The sequence below is a fragment of the Ornithodoros turicata genome, unplaced genomic scaffold (genome assembly GCF_037126465.1).
Source record: "Ornithodoros turicata isolate Travis unplaced genomic scaffold, ASM3712646v1 ctg00001222.1, whole genome shotgun sequence".
Lineage (NCBI taxonomy): Eukaryota > Metazoa > Arthropoda > Arachnida > Ixodida > Argasidae > Ornithodoros > Ornithodoros turicata.
In genome coordinates, this window is record NW_026999509.1 from 23,807 (window position 1) to 32,267 (window position 8,461).

Consider the following 8,461-nt stretch of genomic DNA (forward strand, 5'->3'; position numbering starts at 1 on the left):
CGGCTGTGATTGTAAGTTTGTTTAAGGGTATGTAGTTGACGCAAAGTCGTTTCTTTTGTCCTCTGGTGACGACGATAGCCGGGAAAGCCCATGGCCCTGTAGCTGGAAGGAGGATGCCTTGCTTTAGAAGTTTATCCGTTTGCTCATCCAAAAACCGACGGTCATCTGGGGAGTATCGATATGGACTCCTGCTGTATGGCACTGCGTTGGGTAGTAATTCGATGTGATGCTCAAGTCCTTTTAGATGACCGATGTCATCTTCATTGCGAGCAAAAACACTGTGGTGAGTTGACAAGACTGAGGCGAGCTCCGACTGTTGTGCCTGCGACAGTTCCTTGCCCACAGCTGCTGGTGGCAAGTCGTCGTGAACAGGTATTGTAACGGTTTCATCAGGTGCAGAACGAGTGCAGTGTGATGGTGCCGTGCTTTTGCAAAGGGGCTCCCATGGAGGTTTTGTATCTGGTAGCGACGACTCCTGAAGACCCAGAGTAGGTTGGGCTTCTGGTGCTGTGCCTTGCGCTAGGGACGACTGGTGAAGAACAACTGCGCAAGATGAACGAGGATAGAGTTTGAGATGTGCTTGTACTACTGAACCTGAAGCAGGGTGGTGTACTTCTGCTGGGTTAGGTGGCTCAAAGACAAGGCGGGTGCCTGTTACGCGGAACCAGTCCTCACCCAAAATCAAGGGCAACACGTTATTGTGGAGGACAACAGCCTCTACGACTCCAGAAATAGGTCCAATTGTAATCTTCAGACAGATCGTTCCTTCTGGTAGAACGGTCGATCCACCGACTACTCCCAGTGGTGGCTGGGTCCAAGGAAGTAGCTGTGTGCTGGTCACGAGGGACTGGTGAATAATGGTCATTTTTGACCCAGAGTCAGGAAATGCGTCGCATGGTCCGATACTGGCGATAGTAGCTCTAAAAAATGAGCACTCCAGTTGAGACCCGTCAAAAGTTTCTGATGTGGTGGTATGTAGAGCGTGAGGCACTGGCGGTGCTGGTATGGTAGTAGTCTGTGTTGCAGTCTTTGATGATGAGGAACCGTGATTTTGTCGGCCTTGCTTTGTAGGGCACTTGGAGGAGAGGTGGCCTTTCTCACGACACGAGAAGCAGACAGCTTCGCTTAGTGGGTCACCAGGGCGGAATGCTGGTGCACCGTAGCGCTGAGACAGAGCTTCGTACCGGACTTCTTTTTGTTCCGGGGCTAAGTCCGCAATTCGAACACGCTGTTGTAGAGCATGGGGGCGCGGACGACCTTCTGGATAAGACTTGAGATTTGCAGTATTGGGACTTGCAAGTTGGTGTTCAGGTGGTCCAGTGTTGGGGGGTCCCAACGATGCACTTGGACGACTTTGATGGCGTTTGTATTCCTCCTGACTGTGACGTGGGGGCACAGAGGTTGGCTGTTGCAAATGCTGGAGTGTGCGATCTATGTCATTGCACATCTCAAGAAACGCTGCCACTGACGCTGGACGCTGTGCGGCGATGCTTGTAGCAGTGGACTGGGTTGATATACCCTGCAGTAGGTACTCCACTTTTTGAGCATCTGTGGGGGGAGCAGGGCATTTGTTGATAGCACGGAGCTTTCCGTAGGCGTAGTCACGCAGGGACTGGGAGCTGTGTTGCACGGTAGCCATAACCTGCTGCTGCCACTGGATCAGTGACGTTTCCTGTGCGAATGTGTCGAGGAAGGCAGTCTTCCATGAGTCCCACGTGGGGTACTCACGACCCGAAGTCAGATGCCAGTTCTTGGCTGTGCCGCGCAGTTTACTGGCCGCGATTAAGCGTGTAGTGTCTGGTGACCATGATGCCAGTTGTTGCGTTCGTTGAAGATCCTCAATCCATAGACGTGCTTTTTGTTTCTTGCCGTCCTCAAAGGCAGGTATGCTAGACGAAATGTCGGGCATGGTGGTGACGTTTATTTGAGGAACGTAAGACATCTGGTAAGGCTGAAGTACAGGATGCAAAGCAGACTGAGGTGCGGTTTGGGGATGGGGCGATGGAATGGCGCTGACTCCGTGGTCCGCTGTCGACGCTTGGGATGTGTTGCTTGAGTGGAGCATGGTTTCACACAATGGAGGAGACATAGGAAGAGTTGACGTAGCTATCTCTGAAGGCACACTCATAGTCATTGGTAGAGATTGCGGGGGTTGTTGGGCTTGTTGCAGGATATGTGTCAGTGTGTTGATGGATGCTGTAAGCTGTTGTAAAATTGGGGGTCAAAAGGCACAGGAGCTTGAGGGATATCTTGGAGCGTTTCCCGTGTTGTGGATGCTGTGGAACGTTCTGCGTCAAGGCAGGCTTGGAGACGCTGGACGAGTTCTGCGTCCGAGCCGGTTGTGTCAAGATCGCGACGTGAGAGTTCATCCCGAATTAGAAGTGGGCTGAGGCCTGCCATCGTAGCGGCGTCCAATTCCCGCCAATTGATACCCGGCATGGTGGAATCAGCGAGCGAAAGCCGCGTGACAATATGGCGGCTCAAGGCCAAGACGGCGAAGCCGAGGAAGAAGGCAAAGATGGCGCGGCCTGGGAGAAGGTCCGAGAACCGGGGTGACAAGCGAACAAAGCGAGGCTGGGCGGCATTGTGGTACGAGCGGGGTAGGCAATGGGTTGATGTCGACTGCGCCAAATGTGGGGATGCCAGGGCTGGAGAGGCATGAGGCAGGGCTTGGGGAGAACAATGAGGGCAGCGAACTACCCGTTTAATGGCGAAAGCGATACAGACAACTAGCAACAGAACCGTCAAGTAAGCATGGCGAGCGACGACTACTGACTAGTGGCAAGGGAGTCTCTGGTCATTCAGACGCGGCGAGCGCGCATGCCACAGCTTTTGCGTAAGCAAGGGGGCGACCTCTGTTGGAGTCCAGGGGAAGTGCGGCATGAGTGAGGAGGAGGGGGAAGGAAAACCCTCACAATATAGCTCAAGTAATTACCGTTTATTCTGCTAAAAGCATACACTGAGCAGAAAGAAATAATCAATACATCTCTACATTTACATCCCACGCAGTATAAGTCTGATCACTCACTGTGTCTAGACAAAGCATATGCCTGACTGTGCGATGCACTCACGGACCACAGGGAGCTTTCGTTCGTTGGCCACCTCACATCTTGTATTTTCTTAGAGAAGATGACACGACACTCCTGTTTTCTATGCAGGTCGCGACATACACCCCATTCCTCTTCACCGTACGTTCGGAATCTTCTTATCCTGTTTCTCTTCAAGTTCCTCCGAAGTTTCTAAAATGAAACATCTAATTAATAGTAATCAAAACATCACGGTCATCACTCATACCTGCAAACATTCGCGACGTGCAGTCCGATTGGCGTTTCACAGTGCGGTCTTGCCTCTACGCCGTTTACGTCTTCTTGGCGTCAAAACGCTTCCGGGAAATCGACAATGTGTTGCACAGGAACCATTGTCATCGCATTGTCTTACAAAGCGCACTGAAACACACGTAAATACTGCACAGGAGATACACCATCACCATCCTTGCGACGGTTACTGAAGAGAAAACCAACTTGCTGCGACGCGCAGGGTTGCCAGATGGCGAAGGCCTTGTATCATGCCTTGTATAGCCCGTTTTCCGGCCACCTGTAGCCAAAATATAGCCAGTACGCCAGTACCTTCTAGCCAAAAAAATAGCCAAAAGCGCCCGACGTGTTTGTGCATGCTACACATGCTGCGGGAGGCGCTCCTTGTCCTTCCTTGTTATCCGTTTCGGTTTGACTGCTGACGCAGAAACGACAGCCGTGCATTGAATGAATGACAGGCATTTATTATTCGTGAAATGATGCGATTAGAACGAAGGAAAATATGAAAAATTCAAGCTCCAGTCAATTGTAGACTGCTAAGGACATTCGTCGGAGTTGTTTCCCGGGTCTTCAGGATCCTCGTCCGCAGTTTCTTCCCATTGACTTTCTCCATAAAGCACGTCGCTCGTGAACTTCTTTAGGAGGTTGTCTGACGGCTTGAAATCGGCACAGCCACAGGAGGGTCTCGAGGGTGGTCAAAGACAAACGGTTCCTCAGGTCTGTTTTCATAACAGTAACCTGACTAAATACTCTTTCTACGACAGCATTGGAGATCGGGACGCTGAGCAGGCCGATAGCGAACCCCGACAGATTCGGGAACATCTTTTTCCCAATGCTGTTTTCCATGCGTCGCAGTTTTATCCAGAACTTGGGCGTGTTCTCATCCCGTGCGTCCTTTATAACAATCTGCAGCAGCGAGAACTCAGATTCGATATCAGAGACTGAGTCGCCAGGAATCAGGTTGCGAAACGATCAGCGAAATGCGGAAAATTATAATTTTCCGCATATAGATAGATATAAGATAGAAAATATGTTTTCTCAAGATTGTTGCATTGTAGCAGCTGTAGAGATTCCAGTACTTCTAAGTTCAATCGAAGTTGTCTCAACACAATTTTGACACAGGCGACAAGGTGGATCTTTCCATCACACCCAGTTTTTCCTCATCCTGCAGGTGGGAGCATTGCATCAGCATTCAGCAAAGCGAAACTTTGTCGCATAAACGCGAGCTTTCAAGGTCAAGGGGAACGCACTGACGCAGCCGTGGATTCAAGGAACGTATGAAACAATGGATTTTTCTCTTGTTTCACATTTTCATCGTTTCTAAACGGAATCACGGTCAAAATTCAGAAAATAGCCCAAAACTAGCCAAATAGCCAAACCCGATTTTTACCCGCCAAATGCGAGCAATATTAGCCAAATTTGGCTATTTCTAGCCAAATCTGGCAACCCTGGCGACGCGTCGAAGTTCTAACTTCCAACTGCCACACCTGCCACTCTCGCTTCTCGCTCCGTCGCTCGCTCTCTCCTCTCCCTCTCGCCGTTTGAAGTTTGAATTGCCGTGGCGTCTTCACATTGCATCAGCCTCTGCAATTACATTTTCTTTTTTTGTTGTCGTCTTTCTTCTAGTATTTAGCTTAATTTTTGTTGTTGTTGAGATGTATTTTTTTACATTACCCTGGTACTTGACCCTGGTAAGCTGACGATACAGCTCAGACACAAAGGCGTTATTCAAGTCGTGCTACACGCCGTTACGTAGGATTCTTTGTCACAAATCAAACCAAGGCACAAAACAATACCAATAGATGAAAAATTGTTACAATCTTGGTCTCATTATGACGTAATACCGAACTTGTGCGCAAAGGTTATTCAAAGAAATGAATGTGCACTTGCTTCCGTAGAGAGCACCGTGTACCATGCTAGCAATGCATGCAGAAAAGCTCTCGAGTGTTCGCACATATATTGATGACAACACTACCAGTGTAGTGTAACACGTTCTCTCAAGCATATTATGCACTCAAAATGTATTTGCCTCCGGGTAAAATGCAAGTGTGCTCGATTGAACGTCGGAAGAGCGATCAAGCAACCTGCATCCAGTGCTCGTTTTGGGCAAAAAGCACTTCATAATGGTCAACTAAATATACAGAATGGACGCCTATTTATTCCTTGATGAAGAGTGACTCACCTGTATAAATTTAGGCCCTGTATCCTTGCCAGTACGGTTGGTACGACCGTAATTGCAAGAAGTTGACATGATCGCTGCGGCGACTGTTGTGGGTACAGTAAGATTGCGGCCGGTTTCTTCACGCTCGCGCTCCCTATCCGCGATCCAGCCTTTTACAATCGAGATCAGTGGTCCCACATGGATGCTCATCGGCAGTACCCCTAGCGGTGCCTGCACATAACTCTCCTGAGACCGAAATGCACTACCATGCACTGTCATGACCACCCTATTCTAATAGCGTCCTCGATAAACCAGAGCCGTATATTAAAAGGGAGTCTGGCCATTAATGGGTCATGCCAGAGCCGTATATTAAAAGGGAGTCTGGCCATTAATGGGTCATGCCTATACCTGAAGCTCCACCCACTTTTTCAGCTTTCCGACCAATGAAGTCTTGAAATATGGGGCGCTATCAATCAGCCTATCCTCACTATTTGCCCCCCTATTCAACCTGGGCAGCGCCATTTTGGGTGGCAAGTGGATTGGATGGGATTGAAATGGATACCTCTCGCAATCTGCAAAAGTAGTGGATTGTTGGTGCAAATTTGATAAGCGCCACCTAGGGAGCGTAAGGCACGTCGGGAATTGTCGTCTGTTTCCGTCGTTGTACCGCTGCCGGCAGAACCACCTGCTGGGACACATTCTGTTGTCGGTATGATTTTTAAACAAATCTACATGAATAGTTGGAATATAAGAGGCAAGAATGTTTATATCCATGAAATCCAGCTGTTAAAAATGAGATTGTACAGCACAGCGCCGTTTTTGTTATGATTTCGTCGTGATCGCCGTGTTCACTAGGCCTAACACGTCGACAAAACGTATTATTTTCAGTTAGATATCAGTGGATGAGCATAAGATGAAACTGATTTCCGAGAAACTTATATTAGGATGTACATTTGCAGCGTAAAATCAGGTTAATCTGTGAAAATTTTTTGTCACGAAATCCCCGCTTCACTGTGTTTGTTTTCGTTGCCATTTTGGGTGGCAGTATGGTGTCATGGCGACCCCCTTGGTAAAAAGCAAACCAATCAGAGGAGCGAAACTGTGATTGACAGGTCGAGCCTCTTTTTGTGACTCCTCCCAATGGCCAGACTCCCTTTTAATATACGGCTCTGGGTCATGCCTATACCTGAAGCTCCACCCACTTTTTCAGCTTTCCGACCAATGAAGTCTTGAAATATGGGGCGCTATCAATCAGCCTATCCTCACTATTTGCCCCCCTATCCAACCTGGGCAGCGCCATTTTGGGTGGCAAGTGGATTGGATGGGATTGAAATGGATACCTCTCGCAATCTGCAAAAGTAGTGAATTGTTGGTGCAAATTTGATAAGCGCCACCTAGGGAGCGTAAGGCACGTCGGGAATTGTCGTCTGCTTCCGTCGTTGTACCGCTGCCGGCAGAACCACCTGCTGGGACACATTCTGTTGTCGGTGTGATTTTTAAACAAATCTACATGAATAGTTGGAATATAAGAGGCAAGAATGTTTATATCCATGAAATCCAGCTGTTAAAAATGAGATTGTACAGCACAGCGCCGTTTTTGTTATGATTTCGTTGTGATCGCCGTGTTCACTAGGCCTAACACGTCGACAAAACGTATTATTTTCAGTTAGATATCAGTGGATGAGCATAAGATGAAACTGATTTCCGAGAAACTTATATTAGGATGTACATTTGCAGCGTAAAATCAGGTTAATCTGTGAAAATTTTTTGTCACGAAATCCCCGCTTCACTGTGTTTGTTTTCGTTGCCATTTTGGGTGGCAGTATGGTGTCATGGCGACCCCCTTGGTAAAAAGCAAACCAATCAGAGGAGCGAAACTGTGATTGACAGGTCGAGCCTCTTTTTGTGACTCCTCCCAATGGCCAGACTCCCTTTTAATATACGGCTCTGGGTCATGCCTATACCTGAAGCTCCACCCACTTTTTCAGCTTTCCGACCAATGAAGTCTTGAAATATGGGGCGCTATCAATCAGCCTATCCTCACTATTTGCCCCCCTATCCAACCTGGGCAGCGCCATTTTGGGTGGCAAGTGGATTGGATGGGATTGAAATGGATACCTCTCGCAATCTGCAAAAGTAGTGAATTGTTGGTGCAAATTTGATAAGCGCCACCTAGGGAGCGTAAGGCACGTCGGGAATTGTCGTCTGCTTCCGTCGTTGTACCGCTGCCGGCAGAACCACCTGCTGGGACACATTCTGTTGTCGGTGTGATTTTTAAACAAATCTACATGAATAGTTGGAATATAAGAGGCAAGAATGTTTATATCCATGAAATCCAGCTGTTAAAAATGAGATTGTACAGCACAGCGCCGTTTTTGTTATGATTTCGTTGTGATCGCCGTGTTCACTAGGCCTAACACGTCGACAAAACGTATTATTTTCAGTTAGATATCAGTGGATGAGCATAAGATGAAACTGATTTCCGAGAAACTTATATTAGGATGTACATTTGCAGCGTAAAATCAGGTTAATCTGTGAAAATTTTTTGTCACGAAATCCCCGCTTCACTGTGTTTGTTTTCGTTGCCATTTTGGGTGGCAGTATGGTGTCATGGCGACCCCCTTGGTAAAAAGCAAACCAATCAGAGGAGCGAAACTGTGATTGACAGGTCGAGCCTCTTTTTGTGACTCCTCCCAATGGCCAGACTCCCTTTTAATATACGGCTCTGCGATAAACTGCACCGGTGCGCCCCGGTGCGACCTGGTGCGGCTTGCCATCCTCGATAAACTGCACTGGTGCGCACTGAACGTCCTCGATTAAAGGAGTGCACCCGTTCAGTGCAGCAGACTCCAGAACTGTTCCCAATCTGCCAATCGAACAGACTTGCTCTGGAAACGCTCCGAATCTGCCATTGGAATTCAACGTAAGGTGACGAACGATCGACAGCACACAAGCAAGTGATATAGTGGGAAAATATTAGCTGCTT

General features: G+C 48.2%; 1 long non-coding RNA gene across 1 annotated transcript; it reads right to left on the reverse strand.

Annotated features, from left to right (window-relative positions):
- Positions 1 to 2,923: 2,923 nt before the first annotated feature.
- LOC135376692 (uncharacterized) lies at positions 2,924 to 3,573 on the reverse strand. Its single transcript, XR_010417807.1, has 2 exons — positions 3,295 to 3,573; positions 2,924 to 3,239 (listed from the first exon to the last, which is right to left on the reverse strand). It is a non-coding gene; the product is annotated as an uncharacterized LOC135376692 (long non-coding RNA).
- Between the last annotated feature and the right edge of the window lie 4,888 nt (positions 3,574 to 8,461).